This window comes from Coenobita brevimanus, chromosome 69 (assembly GCF_032717465.1).
Source record: "Coenobita brevimanus isolate Jiangsu-jjx chromosome 69, ASM3271746v2, whole genome shotgun sequence".
Taxonomy (NCBI): Eukaryota; Metazoa; Arthropoda; class Malacostraca; order Decapoda; family Coenobitidae; genus Coenobita; species Coenobita brevimanus.
Window position 1 is genome coordinate 21,636,660 of NC_137022.1, and position 15,164 is coordinate 21,651,823.

The 15,164-nt window shown below is 43.2% G+C and overlaps 2 non-coding genes and 1 pseudogene across 2 annotated transcripts; 1 reads left to right on the forward strand and 2 right to left on the reverse strand.

Annotated features, from left to right (window-relative positions):
• The first annotated feature begins 643 nt into the window (after window positions 1-643).
• LOC145406237 (5S ribosomal RNA) lies at window positions 644-762 on the forward strand. Its single transcript, XR_013898512.1, has one exon. It is a non-coding gene; the product is annotated as a 5S ribosomal RNA (ribosomal RNA).
• Window positions 763-7,836: 7,074 nt separating this feature from the next.
• LOC145406261 (5S ribosomal RNA) lies at window positions 7,837-7,955 on the reverse strand (annotated as a pseudogene).
• Window positions 7,956-12,979: 5,024 nt separating this feature from the next.
• On the reverse strand, window positions 12,980-13,098 carry LOC145406238 (5S ribosomal RNA). Its single transcript, XR_013898513.1, has one exon. It is a non-coding gene; the product is annotated as a 5S ribosomal RNA (ribosomal RNA).
• Between the last annotated feature and the right edge of the window lie 2,066 nt (window positions 13,099-15,164).

The following is a 15,164-nucleotide window of genomic DNA, read 5'->3' on the forward strand; positions in this document are numbered from 1 at the left end:
GTTGTACACTGCACAAGGGCACATAAAACTCGTGTATAAAGTCAACAACTGTGCAGAGATAAAGAATGTATGGTGTTCGCTTAGCACACCTAATCTCTTGGAAGCAGATTTTACAAGAGATGTAATATGATCTTTCCAAGATAAATCCCGAGTGAATGAAACCCCAAGCATGTTCATGGATAATGCAGGAGTGAGCTGGATATTATAAAATATTAGTGGATACTCCTGTGGAAGATTTTATCGGGCTGATAGGTGTAAAAACTGAGCCTCTGATGCATTAAAAACAGATTATTTTTACCCCAGTCAGAGATACGAGCCAAGTCAGAACTAGGTGTGCCATAGCCTCATCCCTTGTTCATTAAAGTAACTGCTGAGATGGACATTGTGGGAACCAAATGGAAAGGTCAAGGGTGGATTCATCAGCGTACGAGTGGATAGGGTTAGATGTACAGCTTAGAAGATCGTTCATGAATAAAAGGAAGAGAGTTGGTGATAGGACAGAGCCCTGAGGAACACCACTGTTGATAGATATATGAGAAGAATGATGGCTGTCGACAACAGCAGCTATAGAACGAACAGAAAGCTACAGATGAAGGCACAGATAGTAGGATAGAAACCGTAACAGGGCAGTTTGGAAATTAAAGATAACGGCCATACCACGTTGAGTACACAGCTTCCCGTCCGATCAGCGAAGTTAAACAACGTTGGGTCTGGTTAGTACTTGGATGGGTGACCGCCTGGGAACACCAGATGCTGTTGGCATCCCTACGTGTCAAGTGGGGTTGGTGGAGGATTAGTGCCCCTCCCTGTAAAACAATTAACTCTGAGTCGTTGGCCACCCCGTTTGCGATACATGGCGTCTGGCAATGAATGAATGCCAGACCTGATCGAATGGCAAAGCTTTCGCCAAAGTCCCGAAAGGAGGATGACCAGAAGTCTGAAAGGTAGGTGAGAAGATCACCAGTGGAGCGTCCCTGACGGAATCCACACTGATGATCAGAAAGAAGGTTGTGATAGGAAGGATGCTTTAAAATTTTTGTGTTAAGAAGACTCAAAAACTGTAGAGACACAGGATGTTAAAGCAATTAAAAGACAGTAAGAGGGTTGGGAATGGTCACCCTTCTTTGGGACTGGCTGAATGAGAGCAAACTTCCACGAGAAAAAAAGGTACAAGTTGAAAGACAAAGGCAAATGAGTTTACTTAGGCAGGGTGTAAGCATAGAAGCACAGTTCTTGAGGACAACAGGAGGGACTCCATCAGGCCCATATGCCTTGTTAGTATTAAGGCCAGTGATGGCAGAAAATACATCAGCTGAAGAAATTTTAATGTCAGCCATAGGGAAGTCAGAGGGCAGAAGTGATGGAGGAACAGCACCAGAATCGTCTAAGGTGGAAATGGAGGAGAAAGTCTGTGCGAAGGGATCTGCTTTATCAGTAGAAGAAATAGCTACAGAACCATCAGAGTAGAAAAGAGGAGGGAAGGATGATGAGGTAATGTTGTTAGAAAGGTTTTAGGCAAGGTCTACAGAACCATTGTTAGAAAGGTTTTAGGCAAGGTCTACAGAACCATCAGAGTTGAAAAGAAGAGAGAAGGATGATGAGGTAAAGTTGTTAGAAAGGTTTTTGGCAAGGTGTCAGAAGTAGTGGGAAGAATTCGCGTTGGAGAGTTGAGAGCATTTAGTATGGATGAAATTATTTTTAGCAGAGTGAAGAACACTTAGCAAGATTCCAGGCAGAAATATAAAAAAGATGTGATTCAGGGGTGGCTGGCTCTGGTACTTTTTATAGGCCCTCTGCTTGGCTTTCTTGCATTAGTCAAAGGATATGAGAAGGGAATGTATGCATCCATGCCCAAGAAAATAACCTCCGTAATGCGCAAGGCACGCTCAGATGGCTCCCGGCCATGGAAGCAAAAATCATTCCAGGGATAATAAAAAAAATACTGCCTCAGGGCCTCCCAATCCACAGCTCCAAAGTGCCACAGTTGACGTTTCTTTGGAGGGTCCATAGGCAGTACCAGATCGATAGGACAGGTCAAGGTAATAAGGTTCTGATTGGCGGAGCCCAACAGAGAGAAAAGATTAAGTGTAAGCAGAAGGATTAGTTGTAAGGAAGAGGCCAAGTATGTTGGAACTCTCTCTAAGGCAGTCAGGGATATGGGTAGGGTGCTGTACAAGCTGCTCTAAGTCATTAACCCTTTAACCGCGGGCACTGTTTTGACCCAACTGCCCCCCCCCCCCTGGGGGTTCCAGCCAAAATGTAAACAAAATTTAAACCTTTATAACTCTGCACAGAATAATGCTAGAGCTAAAAATAAGGTACCATTAGAAAGTACTAACCTTCAGCTTTGCAATGATGTAAGTTTCATGACTTCTCGGACTTTCACTGGGCGGGCAGTGCCATTAAAAGTAAGCGATCTAAAATAACTATTTTTCACCCCACACACCATTACCAAATGACAACCACACTCTGATAATACTGTAATACTATAAACATATATGAACATTGCACATACGATAAACACCCACTCTGTGTTCACTGAGGCAGGTAAAAGGAACTGTTTTTTCCCCCCCCCCCTTTTTTTTGTGTGTGTGTGTCCGACTCTGGGCAAAGGCTTCAGGGCCTATATCTCGGGGACAGTAGCCTATCCCATGGCCCAATAGTCCTCCTACACCTCTACATGTCACCGCACCTCGCTGCCACGTCAGCAACATTGTCACTCACAAAGCTGGACAGAGACTGTTTTGTTTTGTTTTTTCCACTGTGCCCAATTCTGGGCATAGGCTTCACAGCCTGCTTTCAAGACCCAGTAGCCCTCCTACATATCGCAGACCTCTACATGTCACCACTTCGGGGCTAACGCCCACCGTCCATACTGAATACATGCTAGGGTTGTCTCAAACAGGACTGGTGTATTGGTATTAGCGGGGATAGAAGCATGTATGGACAAGTTTGAGAGGAGCGAGAGAGTGCTGTTGATTGGAGACATGAATGGCAAAGTTGGGAATGTACGAGTGGATGGAGTGGTTGGTCAGTGGGGTGTGCCAGCTGAAGTAGATGGGAATGGTAGTGCTTTGGTGGACAGCAGTGCTTGTAAGGGGTTGGCAATAGCCAACACCTACTTTCGGAATAAGATGATCCACAGGTATACATGGAGAGTAATGAGGAGGATGGAAGGTGAACTTGTTGATCGAAAGGCAATGATAGACTACATGTGTGTGGATGAATGAATGAGAAGACAAGTGTTGGATGCAAGAGTGTGGAGAGGGTGGGTGAATGGAGTCTCGGACCATCACTTAGTGATGGCCAAGGTAGAGCTGCAAAGAAAGTGGTTGAGGAGACGAAGGGGAAGACAGGAGGAAACAGCTCCTGTGAGAAGAATGGAGAAACTGAAAGATAGTGAGAAAATGAAAGAGTATAAGAGCATAGTGGAAGAAAGATTGGGAAGGTATGAGTTAGAGCAGATGGAAGGGGTGGAAGACGTATGTAAGATATTCACGGAAGACATAGGCGCAGCGTGTGAGGCGGTTTGTGGAGCGAGGAGGAGATGCAAGGGTGTGCAAGGGACAGCATAGTGGAATGACGAGGTGAAACAAGCTGTGGAACAAAAGAAGAAGGCATATAGTGAATGGTTAGCGAGTAGAGGTAGGGGAGAAGATGGGAGAGAGAAGAGAGTTCTATATAAGAGCAGGAGAAGGGAGGTTAGGAGACTGGTGAAGGAGAGTAAGAAGAAAGTGGATGAAGAGGTTGGGAGGAATCTGAGTGTGAAATGGAAGGAGAGTAAGAAATTGATTTGGAAGGAGGTAAAGAAAGTAAGGCAGTGTGAAAGGGGAAAGAGTAGGAGAGAGAAAGATAGGGATAATAGATTGTTGGTGGAGAAGAGAGAGAAATTGAGAAGATGGAAGGAGCACTTTGAGGATTTGTTGAATGTAGAGAGTGAGAGCAGTGCGAGTATAAATGGTTGGGGAATGGCTGGGAGAAGAAGAGATGAGAGGAGGGAGGAAGAGATCAGTAGGGCGGAAGTAGTGGAAACGATGAAGAAGATTAAGTTGGGAAAGGCCCCAGGAATTGATGGAGAGTGTGGTGAAATGCTTAGGTATGGGGGTGAGGTTGTTGTGGAGTGGATATGGAAGTTGTGTAGATTGGCTTGGGAAGAGGGAAGGGTTCCAGAGGACTGGAAATCAGGTATAATTGTTCAGTAATACAAAGGAAAAGGGGAGAGAGAAGTATGTGGTAACCATAAAAGGTATTTGCCTTCTTAGTGTGACTGGTAAAATATATGGTAGAATACTCATTGATAGGGTTAGGCATATGACAGAGGAGCTAGTTGGAGAAGAACAAGGGGGATTTAGGAAGGGAAAAAGGTGTGTAGATCAGATATTTGTTCTAAGATGTTTAGTGGAGAAGTATCTAGAGAAGGGAAGGAAAGTGTATGCTGCCTTCATGGACTTGGAGAAAGCTTATGACAGAATAGATAGGCAAGGTATGTGGAAGGTATTAAGAATACATGGAGTGGAGGGGAAACTGCCGAGTGCTGTGAAGAGTATGTATGAGGGAGCTAGGGCTACTGTGAGAGTGGATGGTGAGTTCAGTGAGTTCTTTGATCTCAATGTGGGACTGAAACAGGGTTGTGTGATGTCTCCATGGCTGTTTAATATATACATGGATGGGGTTGTAAAGGAGGTGCAGCGTGGGGCAGTGGATGTGGGGGTGGCTCTAATGAATGAGGGTGAGATTTGGAAGATTCTGGTGTTGCTGTTTGCTGATGATACAGTATTGTTGAGTGAAGATGAATGGAAGTTGCAAGGTTTGGTGAATGAATCTGGGACAGTGTGTAGGAGGAGGAATCTGAAAGTTAATGTAAACAAAGGTAAAGTTATGGTGTTTGAGAGGAATGAAGTCACAGATTGTGCAGTGAGGTTGGATGGTGAGGATATGGAGAATGTGAGTGCATTCAAGTACTTGGGTTGTGTGATGAGTTAGGATGGAACTTTGGGGGATGAAGTGCGTGAAAGGGTACAGCAGGGAAGGAAGGTTGTTTGTACACTGAAAGCAGTGATGGGAAATAGGGAGGTGAGTATGGAAGTTAATTAGTCACTGCATGATAGTATTGTGATCCCTACCCTGACGTATGGAAGTGAGGAGTGGACCTTGCAAGAAGGGAACAAGTCAAGAGTGAGAGCAGTGGAAATGAGTTTTTTTGAGAGGAGCATGTGGAGTGACGTGGAGGGACAGGTTGACGAATGAAGAAGTGAAGGAACGTTGTGGGGTGGATGTGGTTGAGAAGATTAGGAGAAATACACTGAGGTGGTTTGGACATGTGAAGAGAATGGAGAATGAAAGACTGACTAAGAGGGTGTATGTAGGTGAGGTGGAGGGAGGGAGAGGGAGGGGTAGACCGAGGATGAGGTGGAGGTATGGAGTTGAGAGGTATATGAGGGAAGGGGGGGGTGAGTTGGGGGGAGGGTAGTCAAATAGTGGGTGACAGAGCGACTTGGAGGGATTTGTCTGCGGCCACCCTTTGCGGGATTAGGGCGTCAGGCTATAGATAGATAGACAGATTTTTACGACATGTCGGTGGGTCTTCTGGTAGATCAGTAAAGTCTGATTTTTATGAAATTCAAATCCTTGAACTGTTCTCTGCCCCAGCGGGACTTGAACCCGGGTCCGTTAGGACTATAAGCCACCTCTCTACCGACTGAGTGTTTGGGGAGGGATGGGGGTGGGACCCAGGGGGGGGAGGAGGGAGGGGGGGGTCGGCTGGAGTGAAAGAACTTAATAGCTACTCTCCCTTGAAACAATTGGAGCGTGGAAAAAATGTGCAGTATTCAAAATATTCACAAACATTCCAGAATGTAGAATTAGGGAATAAGTAAACAGCGCAGATATACAGTAATCCCTCCATTATCTGATGTAATAGAGCCAAAAGCATGTCCAGAAAGTGGTCCCATCCGGAAAGTGGGCCCCTGGCTCCTGCACTGGTACTTCAGGACCCTAACCCAGCCTAATTTTGAAAGCCACCTCAATAACTCCCTACAGGACATGCATAGCACCTATTTAAACCAATTTAAGACCCTATTCACACCAATAATGGACATAAAGCATGAAATAAAAGAAAAGGAACCAAAGAAGGAGGAATTAGAAGTGACTGTACCTCAGCCAGGGTACTTACAGCACGTTTGTGGCCGCCTTTTGTAAGGTTTTGGCAGTGGTGATAATGCTCTTGAGGCATGTACAGTAATCCAGTGTTGTGCTGCACTTACATTAATTCCCAATGTCACTAACCGAGGAAAAACTGCCACTCTTCACCAGATTATTTAATTTTCGATATCAAAGTCAGTCAACTAAACCCCATTCATTTTGTGTGCCCTCTGTGTCACTAAAAGGAAGGGAAAAATTATAACAACATTATTTTACTCACTGCTACGGGGAAGAGAGGCTGTAATATAATCAAATAGAATAAAAAATTGGTGGGCTGAGTCTACCATCTCGGTTTTGGGACAGTTACTATTCTTTCCTCCCGTAAATATCGATGAGCTTTAGTTTACATCCATTTCATGTATTTGTCCATCAAAACAAAAATAAATAGTGTTCTGAGAAACATGTAACGATTTCTTCGTTAAGAATTATTAGCTCGACACGGTTGAAGATCGTATGTTACGATCACAAACAATAACAAACTCACGTGTGTCTGCAGCCCCGATGGACCTGCTGTACAAAGATCATGGAAAACCGTTGCATAGAAAAATGGACAGTGCCTAGACTGAAGTTTTTCCTGAAGTCTAGAGGCATACCCTGTTCAAGGTACACCACTGGCGTGTTGTTTTGACTTTTTGTACGGTATTTTGGAGCCCCCGGCATCGTCGGATTTCGGCCAGCGGTCTCGTCTCTGTACGTTTTCGGCTTTAAACATTGTACGATTTTCATATGAAAAACTTCGCAGATTTTCTTCAAAATTTTGGAGATGAAGTATTGTTCCTTTAGAAAACTAAATTATATGGGTTTCAAACAAAATGTGCAGCTACAGACTTGTAAATATGTGATGAATGCTCTCACACCCGGTGTGTTTCATGGCTTTTATAATAACGTTTTCCTGCATTTACCGCATTAAAGCATATGTAGGAAATTAGTATAACAACTAAAGAATAACATCATGAAGAGCTTACGTACGGTATATCAATAACTATCACGGGAGAGATTTTTAAAGATATTCGACTTCTGTGGTCTCTGCATGAGGAGCCCGACTTCCATATTGAACTAGCTGGCGATCAGTGGCAACTCTTGAGTTAGTGACGGTGGGAATTCTTTGCACTGTGAGTTATAACTGTTTACCACTGCACATTGTTAATTGCACCAGGCCAGTTTCAACCGCTAGTTTGCACTCCACAATTAATCCTTTGCCCTTTAAATTCTAATTCCTTAGCGTTGCACAACACTGTAAATTCCCGTGTGGTCTAGTGGTGAGGTACTGCAGCTTATTCACACACACACAAAAAAAAAGGCACATTTGGCTTTCACTGCGATAAGCTACCACTCGTGATCGAAGTTAGGCAGTAACTGTTTTGAGTGTCGTGATAGGGAAACACAGTTGCCAGATCGCAATGGCCAGATTACCAAACTCCTCAATTTTCATTACCAAATTTAACTTTTCATTACCAAATTCATAAAACTAGCATTTATTCTTCACTAATTATAAATACAAGTGGAAGTACATGTAATTTCATTCATTCATTGCCAGACGCCATGTATCCCAGACGGGGTGGCCAATGGCTTAGAGTTAATTGTTTTACAGGGAGGGGCACTAATCCTCCACCAACCCCACTTGACACGTAGGGATGCCAACAGCATCTGGTGTTCCCCGGCAGTCACCCATCCAAGTACTAACCAGACCCAACATTGCTTACCTTCGCTGATCGGACGGGAAGCGGTGTACTCAACGTGGTATCTCTTCTTATAATTAACAGCATGTTGATTATTTTCGCGCTATGTATGTTAGCAGATTAATCTGAGAGAGCAAACAATCCACCATCTTCATCCTGTGTATCCTCATACATGTGAAAAATCCATATGGTGATGCATTTACTCTGATTCATTACCAAACGAATTTTTCATGACCAAATTGGCCCACATTTGGTAATGAAAAATACCAAATGGCAACCCTGATAGGGGAGGAGGGAGAGGAGAGGAAGGAAGGGGTGAGGGTCCGTGGTGTAACAGGTGTTCGGCGCTGCACGGCAATTTCAAATTATGGGCAGGAAAAAATTCGGATTTATGGGGATTTTTTTTCTTTTTCTGGCCATTTTTGGGTTCCGAAGGTCCAGGCCCACAATGTCCGGTAAGTGGGGTGTCGGGAAAGTGGGCGTCCGGAAAGTATAGGGATTACTGTGCTTAGTCAGAGTATGACAGGAAAGGCGAAACCAGAGTGTAGAGAATTCAGAAGAATCAAGTTCAGTTCAGGAACAGGAGCAAGATAAGTAATTGCATACATATACACAACAGCCACCTCTGGCTTTGAAATGAGTATAGAGAAAGTAGGAGGATACAGAAAAGGGTTTGCTGTCAGTTGCCTTAGACAGCTGAGTCTCAGTTAAGAAGGTGAGGTTTAGAGGAGGAGAGATCGTGCTCAACAGAGTGAATGTTAGAGGAAAGGCTGCGAATGTTGCAGAAATGAAGAAGTGAGTCAGACAATGGTTCCAGACATCTCGCTGAGTCATCACCGGGAGAGGGGCGGATGGTGAGGGCATCTATGGTCCCCCCCCCCCCGGGACTCCAAGGCATGGTTAATGTGCACCATTTTCCTTCTTTAATTTTGAAAATGAAGTGTAGTGTGTACAGTGCATGTAGATTGGTGTTGACAGAGAAACTTGTATTTGAGAGCATGCTGGCCTACTCTCTGTATTACTGAAACACTGAAAAAGTTCGGCAAGGGAGGATGGTCAAGAACTAGTCCCGAGGGCTGATGAAATGGGAGCTCCAGCTCTCCGTCATCAGCTTTCCCTCCACCTTGGGAGTACTGCCCTGCTCGACTGGTGCTATAGTGGGGGTGAGCACCCCCACCTACCACATTAAAAAAAGGCTCACAACATACACTTATCTATTAAAAAAAACAAAGGATTGTGTCAACACTTCATTGCAATGGGAAAATTGGAAATACTGCATCATTATCGTACATAATAAAGTACAAGAGTTAGGCTTGGTACCTGTGTGCTGTTGATGCCTGGCTCCCTGACATTCTCCCCCCACTCCCCATCCCCAATATTGTTGTTGTTGTCACTGTTGAAATGTTGCTGCCCTGAACTTCCTTCTTCAACACTTAGGTTGAATCCTTCAATGTCCAGGGCTGAAACAACAGAGTTGACCTCATCGTTGGAGGTGGATATACTCAGATGTACGCCAGCCAATCATGGTGAGTTTGGCGGGTGATGTCACCGCGTACAACTTTCAAACTGCGTCGTCCGGCCAGCTGACATTTCCCACGTAAGCCCGAGATTTCCCCATGTCAATTATGGCCTGTCGCATTATGCTCACCATGAAAGTACAAACCATGTTGCTCAAACACGTGTTACTCAAGGACTGCCAGTATGTCTAAATGCAATACAGTAATCACTCATTTATCCAGGTGCTCCATATCCAGCCATGCTCCTTATACAGATGTTAAGCCTTGGCTCTATGAAGTTCATATCTGGATTTATTTGTCCATACTTGGACATAAAAGTTACGGCATCAGCGGCCGGCCAGCCTACAAGGTCAAAAATGTCAGGTGGGTGGATCACCAGCCTCTGTCCACGCATGGGCAACAGACCGTAACCCACAAACAGAGCAAAACAAAGCTGTCTGGTACCCTACTAAATGGTCAATGTACCCTGGCCGGCCGGATTGATTGGAAATTTCCGCCAGCTTGCGAGACATACAGGCCCTAACCAACCAGCAGAACAAAACCGCCTATCTGCCTCATCACAAAATGGTCAAAGTCCACTGGATCGCCCCGGTCCCTCCCCCAACCTGGCCTCCCACTCTTCATCACAATGGGCAGCTTTTTTAGTTTTTCGCAAATTACTTGAAAACTATTGGTCATATCAAAATTCCGAAAACACCGTGAGAAAGCTCGTGAACTTCTGCATCTAGACATATACTAAGCTCTTGCATGGTGTAGGCAAAATTTTGCATCTGAATGTGGGAAAGTTATTTGAAGCCATTTTTACTCTTGAGCAAGTTCATTTCTCTCTGCATTTCTATACTTTTATTCATCAATCTTGTGTGTTTTATTTAGCTTATAGTATAAACACCAGCGAAGACAATGGTATACAATTTATAATTAATAATAATAATAATCTGGCCTTTTGTTTCTCAAAAGCGCCAGTTCTTCCTTTTGGGAATTCACTAGCGCTCAACACACATACATTATTTTTACAATTACAAGAATTGTGACATTTCTTGTATATAATACAAGCTACATATATACATGAAAGTGGCAATAATTAAACCCTATAATCATCCGTCATAGTACCTCTCTCCAGGTCATAACATTTTGAAAAAAGAAAGGCTTTCAGCTGTCTCTTAAAGGATTCAACAGTAGAGAATTGTCTTATGGACAATGGCAATCTGTTATATAATCTAGGGGCTCTGTGCAAAAGAACGATCAGAAAAAGATGACTGGTGAATAGCTCCTGGCTCATCAAGATGCAAGGAATCATCTTCACTGCGTAACATCACACCTGGGCGTGTCGATGGGAGTTCTAACAATTCAGCAAGATACTTTGGTTCACCAAACTTAAGAACCTTGAATGTAATAAGACACAGTTTAAATTCAATTCTAGCCTTTACTGGTAACCAATGCAACTCGATCAGAAACGGGGTAGTTGAGGTTCTCGGGGGGAGACCAAAGATAAGCCGTGCCGCCCTGTTCAACACAGACTGAACTTTTGTTAGTATATTATTTGGAAGACCAACCCACAGTGAATTACAATAATCAACACGAGACAAAACCACTGCATGGACCAATGTTAAGAGGCACCGTCTATTCAGGAATCCTCTCACAGAGTACAGATTTCTGATATGCAAGTTACACCCTCTTACAACCTGATTAATATGCTCTTTGTAATTTAACTTAGAATTAAAATAAACACCCAGATTTCGAACAGAACTGACTGGATGCAGCTGTGACACGCCAATGTTCAAAGCCAGGGCATTGTCAGTGTCATCACCCCTTCTGTTTCCTCTGATGATGATGATGATCTCAGTTTTACCATCATTCAGCTTAAGTTTCCTCTTCGCCATCCAAATCTTAATATCAGACATTAGAGATTCAAACTTTGTCTTAGTATCGTTGATATCTGACATCTTAACATAGAGCTGGGTGTCATCAGCATAAAAATGATAGGACACATCATGAGCATCAAGAAGAGATGATAAACTACTTGTGTAGATAGTAAATAGAATTGGACCCAAAACTGATCCTTGAGGGACTCCAAATAGAAGAGGAGCAGAATCAGAGCTAGCGTAATCAACAACCACTCTTTGAGATCTGTCCGACAGATACGACTTAAGGAGCAAAAGGGCACTATCACGAACGCCATAAAAATACAGATCATCCGACAATAGTTTATGATCTACTGTATCAAAAGCTGCAGACAGATCCAAAAGAACTAGGAGAGAGGGCATCCCACTACAAATGTTTGCCACCAAGTCACTCTGAATCCTTGTTAGTGCAGTTTCAGTTGAATGGTATTTTCTGTATGCTGATTGAACAACAGGAACAACTCTGTTGTGTTCCAGTAGTGGTAAGAGTTGATCGAGTATAGCCAGCTCAATAATCTTGGATAAAAAAAGACAGGTTAGAGACAGGACGATAATTTGTCATGCTCTCGACATCAAGGCCAGGTTTCTTAATTAGGGGCCTAAGCAAAGCACGTTTCTCAAACTGCACAAAATTACTTTCTAAGAAGCATCTATTTATTACGTTGCAGATAAGGTTTGCAGCATGCTCATACACATCAGGCAGTTGTGACATGTTACATGGATCGAGTGAGCAAAATGTTTTGCAAGTTCTCTGATGTAACATTTAACTTTGTTTACATCCAGTGGATGAAATGTTGAAAGCAAATGATCCCCGGTGCACCGTGGCTGGAAGTCAATTGAGTATGCTTCACTAGGAGAACTGCTGTCTAAATCACTTCTTATGCGAGATATCTTACTTGTAAAAAATGAAGCAAAATCAGAAGCCAATTGGGCATCAGATAAAGAAGTTGGTTTAACAATTACATTCCTCCGACCAACCAAATTATTCACAACTGCAGACAGTTTTTTTTTTATCACCACCACATGAATCAAATTTATTTTGATAATACCCAGCCTTTTGGGCTTTTACAGTGTGAACGACTGCTCTTCTCGCAAAAACATAACGCAAACGAGTTACTTCGGTCCGCTGCAAGCGCCACTCACGTTCTGCCCTTCTACGTTGTCTACAGAAAGAATTAATGGATGGACCATACCACGGAGAATTATCACGTACAGTGATTGTTTTTACTACCTCAGGACAATAATGGTCAAAAATTGACCTGAGCTCGTTGTTGTAAATATCAACCAATTCACCAGAAGAAAGACTTGAAGAATCGATGGAGTTTAAACGTTGATCAATTTCAAAACACATCAACTGGTGGTCAACATTGTTGTAATTTCTGAACCTGATGACCTTTTTATATGAAGGGGATTTCGGGACATCAAAACTAAGAGTGATCAGAGCACGATCAGAGATGAGGGGGTCAAATGAGCCAAACTCCACATCTGATACGTGCCTGCAACCAACAGGGGACAAGATCAAGTCAAGGACATGTCCTGAGACATGAGTTGGATTACTCACATCATTCATTATTCATTGCCAGACGCCATGTATCCCAGACGGGGTGGCCAAGGGCTCAGAGTTAATTGTTTAACAGGGAGGGGCACTACTCCTCCACCAACCCCACTTGACACGTAGGGATGCCAACAGCATCTGGTGTTCCCAGGCAGTCACCCATCCAAGTACTAACCAGACCCAACGTTGCTTAACTTCGCTGATCGGACGGGAAGCGGTGTACTCAACGTGGTATGGCCGTTACATGATTGAAAAAATTGTTCTGGGTGATCAACTCAAGGAATTCTGAAGAAAATGGTTTTGACTCTGGACTGTCAACCCAATAATTGAAATCACCACAAACAAGAAGTCCTCCAGGTTTAAGAGAAAACCCTTCAAGAAACTGCCCAAACTCCTCCATAAAACCTCGATCTCTGCCCGGATGACCTGGTCGATAGACAATTGCAATTCTGATGGTATTCTGATGGAAATTTATTAATACTTCCATAAATTCAAGTGATGACGGGGTCAGGTCTGAGTCAATGAGAGAAACGTTTGCAAGTGCTGCCGAGTAGATGAGTGCTACGCCTCCTCCTGGATAGTCAGCAGCAGGCCTGGGAATACTAATAATAGAATGTGTCTTAGGCAAAGCATTACAAATAATATCGATATCAGACTCATACAACCAGGTTTCAGTCACGCACAATATGTCAAGCTCATGTTGATTTAGGGTTTCATTAATATAGTCTATCTTATTACGGATGGAACGAATATTTAAAAGACCCATCCAATTTCCATGGGCAAATTTGGCCATGGAAATGTTTTTCCTTGTGCCCGGGAGGAAGCAGACATACATTAGGCCTAGCTGGGTAACTTTCTGCTCAGTGAGTCAGTTGGTGTATGGCAGGCTTCATGATGACGTGGGTTCCGAAACTCGTGTGACCGTCGTCTTCAATTATTTCTCTGTGGATTTTTGTTGCTTATGCATTGTTTTCTTAGTATCTAGAATTATAATGGATATTTGCAAGTGTGTTTTGATGTCTACATTGCTAAAAGACTGGAGAAAACTGCCACAATTAGGAGTAGTACTGTACATATAGGTAAGGTATTTGTGGTTTTCTATTGTACTGTGTATTGTTTTCTTAGTGTGAAGGATTATACTGCATATTCCAATGTGTGTTTTAATGTCTAAAAGCAGCTGAATGTCTGCAGAACACTGCCAAAATTAGGAGGGGTACTGTACATATAAGTTGGGTACAGGTATAGGGTTGGGTATGGGTACAGTAGAGGATATTGTACCATATCCGAAATTTGCCCCTATCCGGATATGTCTTTGGCTCTATTATGTCGGAAAATTGAGGGATTACTGTATTTACATCATGACTTACACTCTTCACCAGACTAAGGCTTGACATATGGTACTGCGATATATGGCTTACTTTCCCATGCTTGCAATGGTGGCTTGGGTGCAAAAGAGAAATGCTTTCCTGACTTTTCGGACATTTTAGATCTGAAAATATTTTCATTATTTTAGTGCTTTCCATACCCAGATGCTGGGGACTATTGATTCTTAGTGCCCTATGGCAGAGGTTCCCAAACTGGGGTCCGCAGACCCTTGGCGGTCCACGAGAGGGCCCCAGGGGGTCCATGACATGACGAAAGAAATTAATATTTTTTTAGTTCTCCTAAAAATAAATAAATATATAATTAAATAAAAAATACAAACTTTTTTTCTATCACCGACTCTCTCTCTCATCCCTGATATAGGTGGCATTGATACTTCGGTATCCATATGCCCACCACTACACATTGTACTTAAATCTTTTTGGCTATACTGAAATATAGCTTGGTGTTGCCACTCTGTCTTCTATTTTTTCTCTCACATGATGTCATGTTATTTGGGGAGAATGCCACCAGGCAGGCTGATATGGTACCCTTATCGAACAATATTATGAGTAGAAAAATAAATGATATGGCTGAGGACATCACTGTACAACTTTTGGAGCAGGTGAGAAACAGTGAGTACTTTGCACTGCAACTGGACAAGAGCACAGATGTCGCAAACGAAGCACAGCTGCTTGTGTGTATCAGATTTATCAGTGAGGAGAAATTTATTAAGGAGATACTATTCTGCAAAGCCATAAAGGGTAGGCTACCAGGGAGGATATTTTTCGGAATCTGGATGAATACATGGAATACAATTTCAATGACCGGTCTCATTGTGTGGGTGTGTGCACTGACGGCCCCACTGCTATGACAGGTAAACGTAATGGAGTCGTTGCCTTCATAAAAGCAAAAGCCCCAAGTGTCATCAACACACACTGCATGCTCC